This window comes from Candoia aspera, chromosome 8 (assembly GCF_035149785.1).
Source record: "Candoia aspera isolate rCanAsp1 chromosome 8, rCanAsp1.hap2, whole genome shotgun sequence".
In the NCBI taxonomy this organism is placed as follows: Eukaryota; Metazoa; Chordata; class Lepidosauria; order Squamata; family Boidae; genus Candoia; species Candoia aspera.
The window spans coordinates 12442382-12464438 of NC_086160.1; the positions used below are offsets into that span (position 1 = coordinate 12442382).

General features: G+C 44.4%; 1 protein-coding gene across 1 annotated transcript in view; it reads left to right on the forward strand.

The window, feature by feature from the left end:
* Window positions 1-22057, forward strand: part of KLF3 (KLF transcription factor 3) — a 174395-nt gene that overhangs the window by 103554 nt on the left and 48784 nt on the right. The gene's annotated exons all lie outside the window — the stretch shown is intronic.

Genomic DNA, 22057 nt, shown 5'->3' on the forward strand with positions numbered 1-22057 from the left:
GCAACCTTCACAGTAAAGTCTAAATTAAACCAAACCAGATGGATAAGCAATTCAAAAGTAGTTTATTATATACAGTAGCTCAGTAAAGCCTATAACAATTCTGTTCTGTGCCAGTCAAGTCCTTAGATGTACATAAGATAACTTGCTAAATTGTGGACCGCCACCAAAACATACACATGAGTGAAATAAAGGAAAAAATGCAGGGGGTAAGTATGGTTTTTTTCCCCCTCTGGCTTCGTATATTAAAAAATTTAAAATGCTGAAACCATAGTTTGCCTTTGTTTGTTTAATGACTGGGTCCCCTCTCACTAATAGTTCTCAGCTTTCCATACCTTAAGTCCCAACAATCATACTTTTATCCCACCAAAGTAGAAATAAAAAAACTGCTTTTTCAGAGAAAGACATATACACATATGCATGCTGTCATCACACTGACTAGTTACCGTAAGTGTTAAGAGCATAAACATGGCAGTGACACTGTTGACACTGATTTTTTCTACAGTAACTGTAAAATGCTGAATGAGAGCTGCCTGGGCTTGAAGCAGTGTTTGCCACTGTGGGTGACAGTTTTCTATCAAACCCAACCTAAAACATATGTCCAAATGCTGAGAGAGCTAAGGAAGGGGGAAAAATATATTTTCTCTCTCAGGCTTCTCCAAATTCCAATTCCAACACTTGGTTGAAATGTTTAATTCCATTTTCCTCCATATGTTGTTGTTTATTCGTTTAGTCGCTTCCGACTCTTCGTGACTTCATGGACCAGCCCACGCCAGAGCTTCCTGTCGGTCGTCAACACCCCCAGCTCCCCCAGGGACGAGTCCGTCACCTCTAGAATATCATCCATCCATCTTGCCCTTGGTCGGCCCCTCCGAATTTACCTCCGATGTTTCTAATTTTCTGGAAGAGGTCTCTTTTCCTTCCTATTCTATTGTCTTCTTCCACTTCCGCGCATTGCTTGTTTAAAAATAATTCCTGATCTCTTCTGGCTAACCTCTGGAATTTTGCATTTAATTGGGCATATCTCCCCCTATCACTGTTGCCTTTTGCTTTCCTCCTTTCTTGGGCTACTTCTAGTGTCTCAGCAGACAGCCATTTTGCCTTCTTGGTTTTCTCTTTCCTCCATATACTCAATTCCAAATGGCTGATTGCCCTTCTCCTGCTGTCCTCTTCCCCCCACCCCACCTCCTCTTTCTCATTTGGGTCATTTCCTGATTTGGAGAGGGAAGTCACATCCCCCCTAGCCTACTTTTGTGTACCCTGCTGTATTGCTTACGTGTACCACTGGTTGGGAAACATTGAATGAAAGAAAAATCCTTAAAATCCTAAGTATCCACTTTGCTTATTAAGCCTGAATTGCTCAGCGTGGCATATATAACTACAAAAGAAGCCATTTCCAAAGCTTTGAAGGGAAAAGCCATATAAATGGAAAGAACTGACATTCCAAAGTATTACTGGGATGCTAAACTGCTGCATGGATACTTGCAATGGGCAGTTTACAATCTGTTCGTCCTGATGGATTTAGCACAAGGGAGTCTGAAGCTCTGGCTTGGCAGTTTCTCTCTGCTGTTGGTAATTTATAGCTGAATTGTATCCACCAAGAATGTGTCAGCAGAGAATGAATTTGGGAATTTCCAGCTCTGCCAAAATAGCTCCATTAATTCCTCAAGAGCAGTAATAAATGGGAAGTAAGAAGAAGTTGTAGGAGAGATAATGAGTCTGAATACTAATGGCTAGGCTTTTGCAAAATATAGGATTGCAATTTATCAGGGATTACTAAACCCATTTGTTGCTCCTAAAGAGATGCTTAAAAAGATGTTGTGCTTTACATCCAAATCAGAGCTGGCTCTACACTGTGCTGTAACCCTTTAGGACCCACTTGTAAAAATCTAAATGGAAATTCCACCCCTTGACTTCAACCCAGAGCTCACGTTTAAAAAAAAGCACAAGACACAAATACTGTAGAGTAGAGGGGAAATGCTTTGGTTTTGCCCCAGATAATTTTATTTTGTATTTATTTATACTCATACAGGGCTCAGGGTGGTTTGCAACACAACAAAGGAAAAATGCTCTTCATAAATTCCCCAAGATGGAATAATAACCCAAATTGAAAACCTATATCTAACACTGCTATATCACCATTATCACCCATATGCTGGATGGAATAAAAAGGTCTTAAGTATCTTCTTAAAGGCCAAGAGGTTGGGGGCAGCATGGATAAGATTCCAGGGCGTGGAGGCAACTGCAGACAAGGAACATCGTCAGGCCCCAGAGCTCTCAATCTCACACAGGGTAGGGACCCTTAGCATCCCCTCCCTAGAAAGATGCCCAGGACAGGTCAAAATGTGCCAGAAGCTATGATCCTGCAAGTATCCAGGAGCTGAGCCACTTGGGGATTTATAGGTGATAACCAGCACTTTGAATTTCACCTGGAAACAAATTGGCAGCCAAGACCACTGGAGCATCTGATAAATGTGCCACTTCCTATTAGCATTACAGCCACTGCATTTTGGACCAATTACAACTCCCAAAGGCAGCCCTGAGCATTGTTGGGTTTATGCACAGTGTGATGCCCCAATAAAGTAATAAAACCACATCTCTCTGTTCTTGAGTGTTCCCTTCTAAGTAAGAACAGCTGAATTTATCACAGACTCTAAACTGAAGATACTCATTTCTTTTCCAAATACATAGAAAAGATGTATTAACACAAAAGTTCCAATAGAAGAGAATGTGTGTAGCTCAGGGTTGAACCATGGAGACCGAGGTGCTCTCTGAGCTTGATTGTTTGCTTGCAGACGTTTCATTACCCTACCGGTGCGATGCACTGATGCTGTTACCTAGTTGGGTAATGAAACGTCTGCAAGCAACCAACCAAGCTCAGAGAGCACCAAGGACTACATAACACAAATGTGGTAGCGAAGCACCCAAACAATCCATGATGCCTCAATATGCATGGTATCTGAATAAGCAGTGCTGATTCTATGGCCAGAGGCTTCTCTATTCCTTCCTGAAAGTTACCATGGCTTTGGAACTTGAACCTAGCAATGAAGAAGACATGGAAGGCCTGTCATCTCATAAGGAACTCAAGATTCTTTTCCTGCCAAAGTATGTGGGGCTGATGTTCTTACTCTTCGTCAAGGTATGTGCACGTATTATGCTGCGGGCTCTTCCTTTTTTCACCTACCAATAGGTTTTTGCCTATCAGTGAGTTCCGTAATCACAAGAAGGGTGTCTCTGAATGCATTCTACATGATATACCCGTATGATATTAATGTAGCTGAGTTGTTGATTAACAACAATGTAATTGAGTGGTTGATTAATAAAGGTTTGTAGAACCTGGCTATCCAAATTTATCTTTTTTTGAGCAAAAATGTTACAGACATGGCATTTTATCACTACTGGAGGGCAATAAATAAACAAGAGTCATGCTGTCTGGCTGAAACTTTTCCCTGGTTATTTATATCGCTGTGCTTTGCAATGAACTTGAGTTGTTAGAAAAGGAGCTTTTTTTTTTTCTTACACATAGACCTGGATAGTTATCTCAACTTGCCCAAAGAAAGGTCTCCAAAAATGCTTCTGCCTCTTTTAAGTGGATGTGGACAATGGTTAGCAAACATTTAGCAACCTCTGGCTTTCAAAGCTGAATGGCAGTATTGGACCAAACCTATACTGCAACACTGCAGCGGCGGACCGGGCCAGCAGCGAACTGGGCCAACGGTGCAGTAGTGGACTCTGGGCTGCACCGGAGAAGAAGTGACCGGTTGTGGGCCTTGGGGTAGCAGACCGTGTGGGTGAGGAGTGGGGAGTTTAAAAAAAAAAAAAGTTACCCATCCCCCCCAACCACCCCTGAGGCAGCTGGAAGCTGTGAGCGTCCTCCAGGGTGAATGAGAGACTCTCCCCCAGGGTGAGAGACGAGAGGGGGAGTCTGGGAGTGTGTTTGTGTGAAAGGGCACTCACCCCCTGAGTGAGAGACGGGGTGGGTGAAGAATGAATGAGTGCCCCCTGTTGAACAATGAGAGAGTTCGAGGAGGGGCATAGCGAATGGAGGGGTGAGGGTTGGGCTCTGATGGTGCCGAGAGCGGAAGCTGGTGCGCCAGAGGGCCTACCATCACCCTGTGGGAGATTGACTGTGAGTAAGGATGTATGAATGGAAGGAGGGAGCCCTACTTAGAGCCAGAGACTCCCAAGGTCCAGGAGTGGGGGCTAATGGATCAGGAGTCACTGGGGGCAACATGGCAGGGCTCATTATTGAGGTGGTGACGGGTAGGGAACATTATGGCGGGAGCCGGAGGGCAGGCCATCTTCGGGGAAGACGCCTCCGGTGTTTGTTACCGGTGGCGTGTTCCAGCCCTCTGCTCTCAGACCCAGGCCCTGGTCAGCAGATCCATAGGGGCCCTGGTTTCTGGCTGCTGCTTCTTAATGCCAGGTCAGTTAATAACAAGGCCCCCCTCATATGTGACTTGATCACTGAGGAGGGGGCAGACCTGGCATGTATTACCGAGACCTGGCTGGGCGCAGAAGGGGGGGTGCCCCTTTCGGAAATGTGCCCAGCTGGGTTTACGGTATGGCACCAGCTGAGATCCCAGGGCAGGGGAGGAGGGGTGGCTGTTGTCATCCGAGAGTCTCTTGTGGCCTTCAGGGGCCCTGCTCCACAAGTGGCTGGTTGTGAGACCCTGTTCTTCAAGTTGGGTTCCCGAGAACAGTTGGGAGTGTTGCTGCTGTACCAACCTCCCTGCTGCGTGGCAACCTCCCTGCCTGAGCTGCTTGACGCCGTCTTGGGGCTGGCGGTGGAGTTCCCCAGGCTTATGGTTCTGGGGGACTTCAATCTGCCATCCCTGGGGCATGCCTCAGAGGCAGCTCGGGAGTTCATGGCTACCATGGCAGCCATGGGCCTGTCCCAGATAATTCGGGACCCGACTCGAGACAGAGGTCACACCCCAGACTTGGTTTTCTTGTCAGAGCAGTGGCAATGTGATCTGAGGGGAGAGATAGATCTGTCCCCATTGTCATGGTCAGACCATACCCTGGTGGCCCTGAGATTCTCTTATGCCACCCCCCTCCACAGGGAGGTAGGACCCATTCGATTGGTCCGCCACAGGCGACTGATGGACCTGGTACGGTTTCAGAGGGAGCTGGGGGTTATACCCGGTGATCTGCTGCACGGTCCAGCGGAGGCCCTACTGCAGCCTGGAATAGGGAGGCGGCTGGGGCCTTGGACAGGATTGCGCCTGTGCGGCCTCTCTTGTCTCATCGAACCCGGCACTCCCCATGGTTTACGGAGGAGCTGAGGGTGCTGAAGAGGGTTAAGAGATGCCTAGAGTGCCGCTGGAGGAAGACGAAGACTGAATTCGACCGAACACAGGTAAAAGCCACCATTAAGGCCTACCTTGTGGCGATAAAAGTGGCGAAACATCAATATTTCTCCGCTCTTATTGTGTCTGCAGAATGCCGCCCGACGGCCCTGTTTAAGATCACTCAATCCCTTTTGGGGAAGGTGGGTTCAGCGACCCACCTACAGGGCCGTGCAGAGGAATTTGCTGAGCATCTGCAGGACAAAATCGCTTGGATCCTCTCCAAGTTGGACTCCAGGTGTGAGGCGTGGTCTGGAGAGATACCAGGGGAACAGGCTTACCCAGTTGCCTGGGAGCAGTTTGATCCTGTTGGACCTGAGGAAGTGGACAGGATCCTACGGACAGTAAATGCCACCACATGCCATCTAGACCCGTGTCCCTCCTGGCTAGTAAAAGCAGGCCGGGAGGTCACATGTGGTTGGGTCCTTGCAATGGTTAATACATCCTTGGGAGAGGGGGTGTTTCCAGCAGCCTTTAAAGAGGCGTTGGTACACCCCCTCCTCAAGAAGTCATCGCTGGACCCTACTGTTCTGGACAATTTTCGTCCAGTCTCCCACCTCCCCTTTTGGGGGAAGGTGGTTGAGAAAGTGGTGGCTTTGCAGCTCCAGAGGGTCCTGGAGGAAACGAATTATCTTGACCCCTTTCAGTCAGGTTTCAGGCCCAGTTATGGGACGGAAACAGCATTGGTTGCACTTATGGATGATCTCTGGCGGGAGCGGGATGGAGGCAGTGCATCCATCCTTGCTCTCCTTGATCTCTCAGCGGCTTTCAATACCACCGACGATGGTATCCTTTTGGGGTGGCTCAGGGAGTTGAGGGTGGGTGGCGTAGTCTTATGCTGGTTCACCTCCTTCCTCCAGGGCCGATCCCAGTTGGTGTTGATAGGGGAGGAGAGATCGGCCCCGCAGCCCCTTCTTTGTGGGGTGCCACAGGGATCAGTACTCTCCCCTCTCCTTTTTTAACATCTACATGAAACCGCTGGGTGAGATCATCCGTCACCATGGGATGAGGTATCATCAGTATGCTGATGATACTCAATTGTATATCTCCATCCCGGGTGAAATAAGTGATGCCGTGACCACCCTCTCCGAGTGTCTGGGGGCTGTGGGGGCCTGGATGGGGAAAACAGGCTTCAACTGAACCCTGGTAAGACTGAGTGGCTGTGGGTTAATGGTTCTTCTGTATCCAGGACATTAACATCTCTGGTTCTGGATGGGGTTGCACTGCCCCAGACAGACCCGGTGCATAATCTGGGGGTCCTCCTGGACTCACGGCTCCTGCTCAAAGAACAGGCAGCAGCCGTGGCCAGGAGAGCCTTTGTGCAGCTACGTGCTGTGTGCCAGTTACGCCCCTTCCTGGACCAGGAGGTCCTTCGAACAGTCACTCATGCCCTTGTTATCTCTCAGATAGACTATTGCAATGCGCTCTACATGGGGCTACCCTTGAAAAGTATCCGGAAGCTTCAGCTGGTCCAGAATGCAGCTGCATGAGCTTTTTTGGTGCCCCCAGAAGGGCACATGTAACACCACTGCTGCGCAAGCTGCATTGGGTACCAGTTTGCTTCTGGGTCCAATTCAAGGTGTTGGTTATTACCTTTAAAGCCCTACATGGCATGGGACCAGGTTACCTGAGGGACCGCCTCTTCCCCATTACATCAACCCGTCCCACCCGATCATGCAGAGAGGGCATGCTACGGACCCCGTCTGTAAAAGAATTTCATCTGGTGGGGTCCAGGAAGCAGGCCTTCTCCACAGTAGCTCCCACCCTGTGGAACATGCTGCCCCTGGAGGTGAGATTGGCCCCATCGCTCCTGGCCTTTCGGCGGAATCTGAAGACCTGGTTCTGCTGCCTCGCTTGGGGTAGAGAGGGGAATAGAGTTATACGGGGATGGTTGTTATAGACCACTCCTCCCACACTTGGACTGTTTTAGATCTTTCATCGCTTGGATTTTTATTCTTTATTTTTATTTCTATTTATAGTATTTTTATAGTATTTTATTATTCTGATGGTTTTAATCATTTGTTGTAAACTGCCCAGAGGCCTCCGATGGGAGGAGATGGGCGGGGATAAATTAGATAAAATAAATAAATAAATAAATAAATAAATACAGTGGTACTTAAATGTTTGGGAACCCTTTCGAATTTTCAATATTTCTGCATAACATGTGATAATCAGGTGTGAGTGTGGGAGGTCCTGCCTTATTTAAAGAACAGAATTCTGGGTATTCACTATTAATGCCTGATCTTCACAACACAGGTATGTGGAAGTATGTCATGGCTCAAAGAAAGGAGATTTCTGAGGACCTCCAAAAATCAGTTGTTGATGCTCACCAGGCTGAAAAGGTTACCAGGCTACTTCCAATGAGTTTGGACCCCATTATTTCTAAGCCTAAAATTCCACTCTGAATCTCATCCCGCGCTCCGTTTTTGCATTTGGGCTGAATTTTTTTCCCTGACCCACTCGACGCCCCTACCACCGGCATCAGGAATTTTCTTCCCTGTGACCAAAATTTGGCTGTTATTGAAAACAGAATACAGGGCCATTTCTAAGCCTAAAATTCCACCCCAAATCTTATCCTGCACTCCATTTTTCCATTTGAGCTGAAATTTTTTTACTGCCCCACCCCGCACCCTTACTGCCAGCATAAGGAACTTTCTTCCCTGAGACCGAAATTTGGCCATTCTTGAAAACAAAATACAGCACCTTTTCCAAGATTAAAATTCCACCCCTGAATTTCATCCTGTGCTCCATTTCTGCATTTGGGCTGATTTTTTTTTGTTGTTGTTAATTTTTTTTTCCCGCCCCGCCCCACGCCCCTACCATCAGGAATTTTCTTCCCTGAGACTGAAATTCCACCATTCTTGAAAACAGAATACAGGACCATTTCTAAGCCTAAAATTCCACCTCAAACCTCATCACACTCTGTTTTTGCTTTTGGGCAGAATTTTTTTTTACCACCCAGGCCCACACCCCTACCAATGTCAGGCAGGGATGCCCCTTGTCACCATTGCTATTCATCTTAGCTTTGGTTTTATCCATGTCTATTTTGATGCATGTTTGTGGAGACCACCTCCTCTTTTACAGCAAAAGAACTGCCAGTCCCTTAAAAAGGGCTGAACATTTTAATCCAGTTTCCTCTGGGGATATCATTATATCATTGGCCATGTCTACAGTTACTAAGCTCAAAACAAAAGTGTAACCTTGGAAGATCCTGCCCCGTCCAATTCATGCAGATAACTAACTGAACAGTATTGCCTGGTTTCTTCTTAATACAGCCATCCCCAACATATTGATCCCTCATATTGATCCCTCCTCCTTTCCTCCTCTCCCCTCCCACCACAACAGCCATTGGTCAATGCTTTCAGTAGACAAGTCTTATTCTGCCTAATGAGATAATAATAAATAGATGCTCTTTAATAGCTTAGTTGACATGAAAACATATTGTGCCCTATAATATATCACTCTGGAGGGCATCTGCTAGTTCTGGCACACTCAGAAAATGAGAGCAAACTAAACACTATTTAATTTAGATAACAGGTTCATTATGAAATGCAAGAGAATCTGAAAACGCAAGAATTTTTTTCCCTGTGTGCTTGTCTGGAGATGCCACTCACATTTCCTGTCATAGTAAATGCACTGCGTATTTGGAAGCACGTGTCTTCCCAAAACCCAAGTGATGGTAATTCTAATTGCAATCCTCCTCCTTCCCATAAAGCTCACCCTTTAGCTTCACTATGAGTTGAAAACATGATGGTCCAAGTTGTATTGGCATTAAAGAAAGAGTGGCCGTTTGCATGTTTATCTTCAGCTTCCAGCTATAATAGTTTGATGCATTACTAACATTTGTAGGTAATGACATTTCTGGGAGAGAACTTCCTGCAGGATTCCTACAGTCACCCCCTTTGTATCCATTCCCAAAACAAACTGTTGCCACTTTATTATAGGTAATGAGGTTTTCTTTAAATACTTAAACACACATCCCAAAAATATTCTTCACCTGTTCTTGCAACAGTCTGTTATAAAATATGTGCAGGCAAGTTCCAGCCCCCACAATCACATCCCAGCATTCTTTTGATAGATGACTGAACAACTGAAAAAAATCAATCTCATTTTTCTACAGGTTTATCTCTGTGCTAGTGAGGTGGGGGCATTGTCTATAGTTTCTGCTAACAATGTTGCACGCGGTAAGTCAGATGCTACTGCGCTGGCATTTCCCTAAATTAGGGTGTTATTTTTTAAAGAATACAGCTTCTGTATTATTTGAAGGAAAGACAGGGTAGAAAGTAGGAGATAGCTTCACATGCCATGAAATTAATGGCGAGGTTTGCTAATTTGAGAGAGAGTCCCTAAAGTTTATAACAGTTTATTGTAAGTCACTATAAAAGTCCATGCAGTGGTTAAATATGGTGTTAGCTTGGTTCAGCGTATAGAGTCACCAACAGACCTTGGTAGTTGGCAAAATAGGACATTTTAAAAGTGGATAAATAAAAAAACAGTATTAGTGGTTTCGTACTATAAGGTAATACTCAACAGATAACTCTCCTGTAATTGACCCACCTGACTTTTTTAAAGTTATCTTTAAAAAAAATTGACCTCCATAGATATTCTTAAGGGGAAAAATGCCTGTAGCTAGAGTCCAGAACTGGGTTTGGAAGCATGCCCCCCAGCTCTCTAAAAAAGCAAGGGATGTGGAATGATACAGAGCATCTCATGGTCTGTTGTACCAACTGTGAATAAGCAAATCCCACCTCATCACAACTATTTTTTGCATATGTCCATGTAAAGGTGAAGGTTTCCCTTGACATTAAGTCCAGTCGTGTCCGACTCTAGGGGGCGGTGCTCATCTCCGTTTCAAAGTCGAAGAGCCGGCGTTTGTCCGTAGACACTTCCGTGGTCATGTGGCTGGCACGACTACACGGAACGCCGTTACCTGCCCGCCGAAGTGGTACCTATTAATCTACTCACATTTGCATGTTTTCAAAGTGCTAGGTTGGCAGGAGCTGGGACTAGCAACGGGAGCTCACCCCGTCATGCGGATTCGAACCGCCGACCTTCCAATCGGCAAGCTCAGCAGCTCAGCGGTTTAACCCGCAGTGCCACCGCATCCCATATGTCCATGACAGGCTCTCAAATTCCAAGTATGTATACAGGTGTCAAAGGGATTTTACCTTTGCAATAGCACAGCCAAGAAACAAAATACTTAGCTGGAACATTTCCGTGGCTTACTGGCTGTTCAGATGCTGACTCTGCTTAAATAGAACCCCTCATTTTCCTGGTTCTACAGATAAAGAAAAACCAGTTGTTCACCCTGTTCAGTAGCTGCCATGCTCCAGTAGGTTTTATCTGAAGACAGCTCTCTCTAGAGACAGGTAGGTAGGCAAACAGCTTCTTTTTCATTCACAACTAGGGCTGTTGCTAAGGATATGATTATTTGAGCACCAGCCCACAGAAGATAAATATGCCTATATTTTAAGATGCAAACACATCTTAACAGAAATGTGTGCATGGACACAGTTTTTGAAATAAATATAAGAACACATTTAATTTTCACAAAAAGGCAAAGTCAAGTTAATCTGAACCCACATCTACATCCTCTCAAATCAACAGAGGCTCAGACCTCAGTTGCTTTTAAGCCCTGTGAAGAGGTATGGAAAAATGCACAAAAATTGATGAATGTAGGAACAGCAATGTTTGCTGCAAAATAATTTCAAAAATTTAACTCAGCATTTATCTAATGCAAACCAAGGGCAGACTGGAAGGTTACTACCGATCGATTTTTTGGGTCCCACACAGTTCCTGCTCTAAAATATAATCTATTTTCCTCCAGTTGTTACTGCATTGGTGAGAATATCATATTTATTATGATATTCTGATCATAATAAAATTTCAAAAAAAAATGTGTAATTTGGAGGAAGTTCAAAATGCTGCTGGTGTAATTCAGATGTTTAAATTGTGCTATTTGTTTATGTAGTTTTGTTAATGTGTGCATCTCTATAGGTGTAACATTGTAAGCCATCCTGGGAGAGATAGGTAGGTGAACACTTTAAATAAACCAAACAAGCCCCCACTCCCATCACCACCAAAAAATCATACAATATGAACAGGACATAGCAAGAGCAGATTCATTTTATTTGCTCCTATAAAGCATATCATGAAAGTGCATCTCAGTGATTATCCAAAGAAACAGAAACCATCAGCTGTCACTAATAGTAGTATTTCTCTATAATTTGACTGAAATGTTACCATACTCTCAGGGGATACTTTGAAATAGTTGCTTAAGGCAGCAAATTCCTTAATGCATGTTGTGCGTTATTTCCAAGTTTGATTTCCCATCTGATTTTCCTTTTTATAACTTTCTTGCAGCATGAACCTTGAATACCATGGAATATTGATAAAGTTATTTTGGTCTTCCATCACTACCATTAAGAATGGGTGATTTCACATTTCCTTCTGCTAACTTTTTTCTCTTGGCTGCAATTTCCAGGGCAGATTTCCACTGAAGTTTTGTCAAACCTTCTTATTCTTTCACTCATATTAGTTTCTGTCATACTGAAATGTTTAAGGAACAAACAGCCGTCTATTTTCATTCTTTCTTTTTTACTTCAATGAACTTGTTTAAAGTAAGTAAGAAACATACTGAGAGAGGGAGAAAGCTTCCATTCATCCAAACCAATAGCAAGGAAACTAAGATGGAAAACCACCTGGGAATTCCAGGTCTCTTGGCTACAGAAAATGCCCCAAAGGCAGCAATGACAAACCACTTCCATAACACTTCCAGGATGACTGACTTGAGAATCAAGCTGTTTAGCATATATCTTTGATGTCTACAATTACTTACACCAGTGGGAAAAAAAGCTTCAGTTTAAAAATGAAGCATTATTTTAACATGAGACCATAGTACCTTGCAATCGCTTCTCTTCCTTTTGAGCAGAATATTATTGGTTCCATAAATGGGAAACTGATACTTTTAAATTCCATTAGTGCTACTGAGAAATATATCATCAGAAATCTTCACATAAAGTCACAAAGGACCCTACTTGCATCTTTCCCATTGCAATAGGCCATCTATGCTAAGAGCCAGTGGGCTGATCTTCAGAGACCAGTCTGTGAAGGGTCTCACGCAAGAGACTGGCTGTTATTTTTTTGGTACATAATCCAGCAATATCTCTCTAGAGATAACAACTTACAAAAAAGAACTTACAAAAAACTTGGACATCTCACAGAGGAGAGCAACTCCCCACTAGTGTCTCCAAAAAATCAACAACATAAAAATAGATGAAAATGAAATTATGGTGTCATTTGATGTCACAGCACTCTTTACATCCATAGACCAAGCACTAGTGAAAGAATCCATAGCAGCAGTTTTACCCAACACACCCGACCTAGCCAAATACACTAAGATTTAAATACCCAGAATCATGGACCTCATCGACTTCTGCCTCACCACCTACTTTCAATTTGATGGACAAATATACCAACGAATCAGAGGAACACCCATAGGATCACCACTCTCAGGACTCAAAGCAGAGACTGTATGGCAGCATCTAGAAACAATAGCACTCCCACGCATACAACCAAAAATATGGATCTGGTATGTAGATGACACCTTTGTCATAATAAAAAAAGAACAACTAGAGAAGACATAAGAAACAATCAACAACATCATCAAAGGAATAAAATTCACAAGGGAAAAATAAAACAACACTCTACCCTTCTCGGACATCCTCATCAGTAGAGGAAATGACAGCAACCTAGAAATGCCAGTGTACTGGAAATCAACCCACACTAACCAAGTGCTCCGTTACCAAAGTAACAACCCAACCTCCCACAAGAGGAGCTGTGTAAGAACATTATTCAGATGAGTACAAAGACACTGTAGCAACCCAGAACACCAGAAAAAGGAAACAGACCACCTATACAGCATCTTGTCGTGGTGCTGGAGCTTGAGCACTTCAATGATGCCATGAGCTAAAACGTGAAGGGCCACCCAAGACGGGAAGGTCATGACAGAGAGGTCAGACTAAATGCGATCCCTGGGGAAGGTAATGGCAACCCACCCAGTAGTCTTGCCGTGAAAACTAAATGGATCAGTACAACCAGAGATATGTCGGTATACCATCGGAAGATGAGACCCCCAGGTCGGACGATGGTCAAAATGCTACCGGGGAGGAACAGAGGATGAGCTCAACTAGCCCCAGACGTGATGATGCAGCTAGCTCAAAGCCGAAAGGACGGCTAGCGGCCGACGGTGCTGGTGGTGAACGGAGAATCCAATGTTCTAAGGATCAACACGCCATTGGAACCTGGAATGTAAGATCTATGAGCCAGGGCAAACTGGATGTGGTTATTGGTGAGATGTCAAGATTAAAGATAGACATTCTGGGCGTCAGTGAACTGAAATGGACTGGAATGGGCCACTTCACATCAAATGACCACCAGATCTACTACTGCGGACAAGAGGACCACAGAAGAAATGGAGTAGCCTTCATAATTAATAGTAAAGTGGCTAAAGGAGGGCTTGGATACAATCCAAAAAACGATAGAATGATCTCAATTCGAATTCAGGGCAAGCCATCTAACATCACAGTGATCCAAATATATGCCCCAACCACAGATGCTGAAGCAGCTGAAGTAGAGCAGTTCTATGAGGATCTGCAGCACCTACTGGACAATATGCCTAAAAGAGACATTGTTTTCATCACAGGAGACTGGAATGCTAAGGTGGGCAGTCAAACGACACCTGGAATTACAGGTAAGCATGGCCTGGGAGAACAAAACGAAGCAGGACGTAGGCTGATAGAATTTTGCCAAGACAACTCACTCTGCGTAACAAACACTCTCTTCCAACAACCTAAGAGACGGCTTTATACATGGACTTCACCAGATGGACAACACCGAAACCAGATTGACTACACCCTTTGCAGACAAAGGTGGCGGACATCTATACAGTCGGTAAAAACAAGACCTGGAGCTGACTGTAGTTCAGATCACGAACTTCTTCTTGCACAATTTAGGATCAGACTAAAGAGATTAGGGAAGACCCACAGATCAGCTAGATATGAGCTCACTAATATTCCTTAGGAATATCCAGTGGAGGTGAAGAATAGATTTAAGGGACTGGACTTAGTAGACAGGGTCCCGGAAGAACTATGGACAGAAGTTCGCAACATTGCTCAGGGGGTGGCAACAAAATACATCCCAAAGAAAGAGAAAACCAAGAAGGCAAAATGGCTGTCTGCTGAGACACTAGAAGTAGCCCAAGAAAGAAGGAAAGCAAAAGGCAACAGTGATAGGGGGAGATATGCCCAATTAAATGCAAAATTCCAGAGGTTAGCCAGAAGAGATAAGGAATTATTTTTAAACAAGCAATGCGCGGAAGTGGAAGAAGACAATAGAATAGGAAGGACAAGAGACCTCTTCCAGAAAATTAGAAACATCAGAGGTAAATTCCAGGCAAAAATGGATATGATCAAAAACAAAGATGGCAAGGACCTAACAGAAGAAGAAGAGATCAAGAAAAGGTGGCAAGAATATACAGAAGACCTGTATAGGAAGGATAACGATATTGGGGATAGCTTTGACGGTGTGGTCAGTGAGCTAGAGCCAGACATCCTGAAGAGTGAGGTTGAATGGGCCTTAAGAAGCATTGCTAATAACAAGGCAGCAGGAGACGACGGCATCCGAGCTGAACCGTTCAAAATCTTGCGAGATGATGCTGTCAAGGTAATGCATGCTATATGCCAGCAAATTTGGAAAACACAAGAATGGCCATCAGACTGGAAAAAATCAACTTATATCCCCGTACCAAAAAAGGGAAACACTGAAGAATGTTCAAACTATCGAACAGTGGCACTCATTTCACATGCCAGTAAGGTAATGCTCAAGATCCTGCAAGGTAGACTTCAGCAATTCATGGAGCGAGAATTGCCAGATGTACAAGCTGGTTTAGAAAAGGCAGAGGAACTAGGGACCAAATTGCCAATATCCGCTGGATAATGGAAAAAGCCAGGGAGTTTCAGAAAAAGATCTATTTCTGTTTTATTGACTATTTTAAAGCCTTTGACTGTGTGGACCATAACAAATTGTGGCAAGTTCTTAGCGGTATGGGGATACCAAGTCATCTTGTATGCCTCCTGAAGAATCTGTGTAACGACCAAGTAGCAACAGTAAGAACAGACCACGGAACAACGGACTGGTTTAAGATTGGGAAAGGAGTACGGCAGGGCTGTATACTCTCACCCTACCTATTCAACTTGTACGCAGAACACATCATGCGACATGCTGGGCTTGAGGAATCCAAGGCTGGAGTTAAAATCGCTGGAAGAAACATTAACAATCTCAGATATGCAGATGATACCACTTTGATGGCTGAAAGTGAAGAGGAACTGAGGAGCCTTATGATGAAGGTGAAAGAAGAAAGTGCAAAAGATGGCTTGCAGCTAAACCTCAAAAAAAACCAAGATTATGTCAACCAGCTTGATTGATAACTGGCAAATAGAGGGAGAAAATGTAGAAGCAGTGAAAAATTTTGTATTTCTAGGTGCAAAGATTACTGCAGATGCTGACTGCAGTCAGGAAATCAGAAGACGCTTAATCCTCGGGAGAAGAGCAGTGACAAATCTCGATAAAATAGTCAAGAGCAGAGACATCACACTGACAACAAAGGCCCGCATAGTTAAAGCAATGGTGTTCCCCGTAGTAACATATGGCTGCGAGAGCTGGACCATAAGGAAGGCTGAGAGAAGGAAGATCGATGCTTTTGAACTGTGGTGTTGGAGGAAAATTCTGAGAGTGCCTCGGACTGCAAGAAGATCAAACCAGTCCATCCTCCAGGAAATAAAGCCAGACTGCTCACTTGAGGGAATGATATTAAAGGCAAAACTGAAATACTTTGGCCACATCATGAGAAGACAGGACACCCTGGAGAAGATGCTGATGCTAGGGAGAGTGGAAGGCAAAAGGAAGAGGGGCCGACCAAGGGCAAGGTGGATGGATGATATTCTAGAGGTGACGGACTCGTCCCTGGGGGAGCTGGGGGTGTTGACGACTGACAGGAAGGTCTGGCGTGGGCTGGTCCATGAAGTCACGAAGAGTCGGAAGCGACTAAATGAATAAACAACAACAACATACAGCATCTTCCAAAAGAAAAATGGACACCCACACAACTTTATCAAAAAGTGCCTGCCCACTCAGCCCACTACAGCACAACCAACACAAGCAATGAAAAGGGTAACACTGCCACACATCAGAAACATCTCGGAAACTGCCAACAGACTGTTACAACCTCATGGCATCACCACAGCACACAAACCAACTAAAGTCCTCCAAAACATCTTAGGCAAACCAAAAGACCCAGTAGACAAAGAAGAAAAAACAGGAGTCATCTACAACACACACTGTAAGGACTGTAGCAGCCACTATGTAGGGCAGACGGGCAGAAGAGTAGCAGAGCACATCCACAAACACCAACTAGCAGTCAGAAGACATGATGAAAACCCCTTAATCTCAGAACACGTGGACAGACTCAGCCACAGTTTCAGCTGGGAAACTGTTAACAGTTCCTGGAATTCCTGGAAGCCTGGCACTCAGACAAGTCAGCCATCAAGAGGCACACAGAGGTAAACAACATTTACACACCATTCAAAAGAGACAATAAAAAAGCTAAAAAGGAAACAAAAAGACCAGAACACCTCCTCATCAGCAACCAACACCCAGATATGCAAAGATTAACACCAGGATTAACACCAAATGAACAATCAAGCAGTACACAATACCCTAATCAAGGAACCACCAAAGAGAGAACAACACCCCCACCAACACTGGCAGGGCAAGCTACTGAATAGAAACAGAGAGCAAGGCCCATTCCCTTCTCTCACTGAAGATGTTGCCTAGTCGGGCGATGAAACATCCGCAAGAAAACAACCAGGCTCAAAGAGCACCAAGGACTCCACAATATCTCTCTCACACAACACCCTACACACAATGACCGGTAGTATCTTAAAAAATAATAATAAAACATCCTATCAAACAAAGTATGGTAAGCTTGTTTAACTACCAAAAGACACATCAAAAGGATAAATACCTTTGGATGGTGAAATCTAAATAATGCAAAAGAAATAAAGGAATAAAGGAAGATAAAAGATGAACTAGTCTCTTATTATATGTATCGTTTTGTTTGCCAACTTCCCTGGATAGTATGATGTTCCAGTGTTTATTTTCACTTAAAAGGAAATATCACTGGACACTTAAAAGTGTTTTGTAAAAATTGTGCTTATTTGCAATATACAGACTAAGCATAGATGACTCAGCTTATAACAAACCCCACTGCACTCCATTAAGGATAAGTGTAATTACACGTTTAAGGATCTCGATGAGGAATTAGTTCCAGGAAGGGACAATAGCCTAAGAGGCAGATTTATACAGGCATTAAACTTCATCAGTATTGCTATCTGTCTCCTCATAGAACGTGTTATATAGACTCTAACATAACCCATCCCCCTGGCACTTTCCAATGAAAAATCCATTTTCTCCCCTGACTGCTTTTATGACAATTCTTTTGAGCAATTGCAGCTTCCAAGTGCCACCGGGGACAACATATTTCAAAACTACAAAGCTATCAGTTTCATGTGTGGAATGCTGCTCTGGACAGATGCCGGCTCCTGATAGGAGCAGGAAAATTCACCTAGGAGATTTTCTGTAGGCATTGTGAAACTGACTCAAAGATAGATGTGTTGCCCAAACAACTTTTGAAATTGAGGTGAAAGCAGACAAGGGTCCAAGAAAACCACAGGAGGAAGAAAATATCCATCTGTACTCACCCCAAGGGTTCAGTGTGTAGAAAAACTCAATTTCCCCTTTTAAAAAACGTGTAAGAATTGTAAAGGATGAAGAAACAACGGTGTGAACCTGTGCATATTTACATACAGAAAATTGGTATTAAAAATGAATTACAGGAGCTGCAGTGATATTGGTCAAATGCCTTTTTAGGGCTTATTACTCATTTCAGAGTTGCAAAATGTGTGCGTTGTGCTCATGTGATAAATACAGATTTTGCAGTATACTGTTAGATGTGAGCAGCAATTACATTTTGAAAAACTATCCTTACTATCATGCCCATGTAAGTTCTCCCAAAGAGAAACAACACTTTGTGTTTACTATTTTCATTACATAAAATTTCTTCTGGCTAGCATTCTTCAAAATAAAGAACATTCCATGGTACAAGGGAAGCTAAGGCTCCAAGGAAAGTTACAGAATTCTGGAAAATGTTTAATCGGATACAATAAAAACAAAATCAATAAAGTAATTCTTTCTCCTGACATAAATTAACATATCAATCTTCCAACTCTCGACCCTCCCTCACTAATTGGAGGTTAGATAGCTTTGGGAATAGGAGATGCAGAAATTACTTCTAGAAGGCTGTGATCTGACTCTTAAAAAGGCAAAAAAGCAGACATTAGAGTGTTTTAAAAAGAAAATGGTAAGGGTTTCAAGAGAGCCAATAAAATGAAGAAGGCCCAGGATTCTCAAATGTATCACAGACAGACTTTAACAGAAGAAACTCTCCCTGGAAGGAAGGAATGAAAAATAAGGAAGCCTCAGATGGTTCTTAATGCAACAAGCACATATGCGAATCTAAATTTTACTAGGAAAGACGAGGCCTTAATAAAGGCAGTTGTTTCTTATGCATTACTTATTCATCACCCTTTGATAGATAGCAAATCCCTTTGCTATCTCTGTTTTTATAAAGACAGTGTTCCATTTCTAAAATGGAGCACGTAATGTTGCCTAGAAACTCAGGCACCCTGAGTTTGGCGTGGAGCTGATAAAAACTTGGTCCCTGAATTTGGGAGAAAGACTTTGCAAAGTGGGTTTTTGCCTACCTGAAAACATGAATCACACAGCAATTCAGGCAAAAGCAAAAGCATTTATTAAGGGGGGGGGTGTTCAAGTCCTTTTATAGGGTATGGAGACAAATGATACATACATTTGGTATACGTGATACGTCATAAAGCAAGTAATCAAACAATAAAATACATAGAATACATGTGAGAATTGAACAACACAAAACATTGAATCTAGATAACATTCCACAAGTGGCAAATTTATGGGTTAGGTCACTCTTTCCCAGCCAGGTTTGTATCATCTTAAAACTTGCAAGTGCATTCAAGGACTTTCAGAATACGCTCTTTATTGTTTACTTGCTGAAAAGGCTAGTTTTTGCACGTAAAAGAAAGGAAGGGTTTTGGGTACAACCCAAAGGAAAACATGGTTTCTTGAACTTGAAAAGAAGGCATGGATGCCATGCTTAAATGCTAATATCACCGTTTAAAAAAAAGCTAATACTAAAGCCTAAAAATTCCAGGGAACAGTAGAACCTATATTCTGCAATCTTTGTACTGACTGATCAGGGACTAAGACCCACAAATCTGTTTATTTTGATGACAACTGAAGAAGTGCGAATGGACTGAGGGAAAGTTAAAAAGCCAAGAAATTTGTGATGTATGCAGTTGATTCAGTTCTTAAAAAGTGAGATAGGAGAAGTTTAAGAATAAAATAAAGCATATGATTTGGTGTATGAATGTGGCAGAAGCAAGGATGGTTGGAAGGACAGAAAAATATGCAGAAGCATAATGAATGGTGTTGGTACAAACTAGGATTAGCTGTTTTTTCTCTTATGCCTTTAACTTCTATTTCACTAAGTCTGTTAGCATGAACAAAGCACTCCTCCACCAAGCATTGATGCAGCCACATCCATTACAGAGCATAGTCTGTTTCCTTTGAAGCTTTCCTGCTCTTTTCCATATCCCAGACACACACCGTGGCTTCACTGGCAGGCCTAGAGGAACTCCTCTCTGGTACTTATTTTTAAGATTCACGTTATCACCATTAAAAATCCTGAAAAATTTATGCAAGCACAAAGCTAAGCAAGCCTCGGAAGCAGTGATACAGAGCTTTCCAGAGGACACAGCTGCTTTAATGTTTCAAGAACAGGCACTTTCCACCCTTTTGCCCGCTGAATGGAAACTATGGGGGGAGATGTGACTACAGAAAACCCCACATCTTTTTTACATGTCATGGCAGATGATAAACAGACAGGGCTTTGATTGTCCTGGCCAGGTTCACTTTTTTTTTTAACTCTTCCTGCAGACACCTCTGGGCCCCTGAAGAAAATAAATACAACTCTTAAGAGTGACTGCATCTTTCCGGGGTAGAAACAGTCTCAGAAAAGAGCCTTCCAGGAAAGGGAGTCATAACGTCGCCCCATTAAGAACGGATGCCTAACGCTTTAAACGGCGCGTGCGGAAAGGCAGCCTGCTTTCAGAAGAGGCGTAGCCCCGCCCGCCGCCGACTCCGCCCCGCATCCTTCCGCAAAAGCTCCCCCCACCCCGTCGCCCGCTTCGGCTGGGCCGCATCCGCTCCAAAGCGCGAGACGGGCAACAGCCGCCCGCCCCTCCTCCCTCTCCGCCGCCCCTCCCGCACTGAGGTTCCACTTTCCGTTCCAGACATAACCGTCGGCGCGCGCAACCGCCTGCCGCCAGCCAACGTTTGATGTGGCAGGGAGGGCGGGGGAAGGAGGAAGGAAAGAGAGGCGAGTTGGACGTCGGAGACGGAGGAAGGAGAGGCGTGGCCAGGCTTCCTCCTCTGGCTCGCTTTTCGCCCTGCCTCCGTGGGCGGGCCGAGAGAAAGAGGGCGTGGCTGAGCGGCCGGGAGGGAGGGGGTTTGTTGTGGAGCGAGGAGGGGCCGCCGGGGAGGGGGCGCTTCTCCGCTCGTCGCCTGAACCCCCTTTTCGTCTCGTCCCCCCAGCCGGGCCGGGCCGGGCCCGGGGTCCTTTCCTTCCCCGGTCCAACCGCGGTTGAGGTGAGGAATGAGGCTCAGCATCCGCGGACCCCTTTTCTCCTTGCCATGGCTGCGTGGGGCTGAGAGGGGAGCTGGCTTCTTCTGCCTCTTCCTCATTGGGTTCCTGGGGGGGGGGGGGTCCTTCAGAGGTGCTCTACTTTGGGCTCAGCCCCCGAAGCCACTTTTCTGCCCTTGAGGCGGGGGAGTGAGTTGATGTGAAGTCACAGTAAAGAAGCCAGTCTTGAACATGTGCAGAGTGCCCTTTCTTACCACTCTAGTTCTAGACGGCCTGGGGTGGAAAGTTGTTGGAGTGCGATGTAGCTAACCTTTGCCATCTGCTCGTGGATCTGGATAATAAGGGGGGAGTGCTTGATCAAGAGGGACGTCTCACTTTATAAATCTTACATTCTCAGGTTTAATCACCTGCCCCTCCTGAAGCCACCCATCCTCTAGGAAAGCTGAATAGAATGTCATCCGATTTCCCAGCATTTTGACACCCTTTATCATTTTAAGACACTTCTCGTGAGTATGGACTAATGGGGGGGGACTTATGCAGAATTAATGGAATAAAAGGTTTCATTTACGCAGGATAAAGACTAGAAGAGAAATACGGTGGTGTAGGCTTTCACAGCTGGTATCTGTTGGGCAGTGTTGGGCTTCAGGGTTTAATGGCAACAATTCCCTCTTGTCTAGACGGTCACTAAATCCTGAAGCCCAACACTGCCCACTAGAACAGAAAGCCCCCACAAAATGAATGTCCTCATGCATGCCTATAAAAAGGAGGAAATAAAGCATTGGGGTATGTAGCTGTGACTTCAATTAGTATGCCTATAGTTCTCACTTTCGTTTCTTAAATTTAGGTTTTACTTTTG